This window comes from Mastomys coucha, unplaced genomic scaffold (assembly GCF_008632895.1).
Source record: "Mastomys coucha isolate ucsf_1 unplaced genomic scaffold, UCSF_Mcou_1 pScaffold8, whole genome shotgun sequence".
NCBI lineage: Eukaryota > Metazoa > Chordata > Mammalia > Rodentia > Muridae > Mastomys > Mastomys coucha.
In genome coordinates this window covers 29,340,435-29,341,694 of record NW_022196914.1, presented here as the reverse complement: position 1 = coordinate 29,341,694, position 1,260 = coordinate 29,340,435, and positions in this window count along the sequence as shown.

Below are 1,260 nucleotides of genomic sequence, written 5' to 3'. Positions count from 1 at the left end.
TTGTTTTTTTTGAGACAGGGTTTCTCTGTATAGCACTGGCTCTTCTGGAACTTACTTTGTAGACCAGGCTGGCCTCGAACTCAGAAATCTGCCTCTGCCTCCCAAATGCTGGGATTAAAGGTGTGCATCACCACTGCCCGGTGATGAAATTATTTTTTAATTCAAGAATTTTTCAGTGAAAAAAATATACAGTCTTGTCAATTGTGACAATAGTTCTTCTGGTAAGTTCCTGACCACCATAGGTACCATGTGATCTCATCAATTTGTTAAAAAGTTAGAGATATGTTAAGTATAAGGCATTGTAACTCACAGAAGTTGGAGATGTAATGGTTTTTCCTACTGCCCAATGACACGAGGAAGCCAAGGCTTGGCGATGCCCTGAGCAATGGCTGCGCTGGAACAGTGTGATAGGGAGAAACTCCCAGTCCTGTTGCCCTGAATGCCGGAGGTGTGGAAGGACTATGTGGGGTATATTTCAGAAGACAGTGTTTTGAGATGACTATAGCAAAACTGAGACGATTCAAAACTAACTCATGTGATTATAACAAAATACTCCATTAATACATAAATTCCTGATATTGTCATGAATTAGTGAAAAAGGAAAATTAATGTATGACTCTTCTTGTAGGTAATTCTGGGACTTTACTCAAATTATGAAAGTGGATTCTGAAATTCGAAATTCTTCCTTTTTTTTTTTTTTTTTTTTTTTTTTTTTTTTTTTTTTTTTGTTTTTTTTTTTGTTTTTTTTTGAGACAGGGTTTCTCTGTGTGGATCTGGCTGTCCTGGAATTCACTCTAAACCAGGGTGGTCTTGAATTCAGAAATCCACCTATCTCTGCCTCCCAAGTGCTGGGATTAAAGGCGTGCACCACTACTGCCCTGCTTCCAAATTCTTGAAATAATAAACTAGCATCAGCAAGTATGTTCCTCAGCTACAGCATACTGATCCACTGTGCAGAATGTGCTTGAGGAATGTCACAAACATTGCTCAGTACCTATCAGAAAATTGGAAGAAAGGGAACATGACTAAAGAGCAGAGTGATGTTTGTTCTATTTAAAAATCTCAAACACTATGGTTAGTGCTTTGCATGCTGATTTCCCCATATGTTCAGATACTTGAATGATACTAGTCTGTGACTTCTTCCTTTACTGTTCTACCCCTTGCCTCCTCTATCTCCTGTCCCTTGTCACTGTGCTTTGTGTCACTGCTGAACTCTGGACAAATCCAGAAACCCAGACGACAGCCAGAGCCACCTCATCA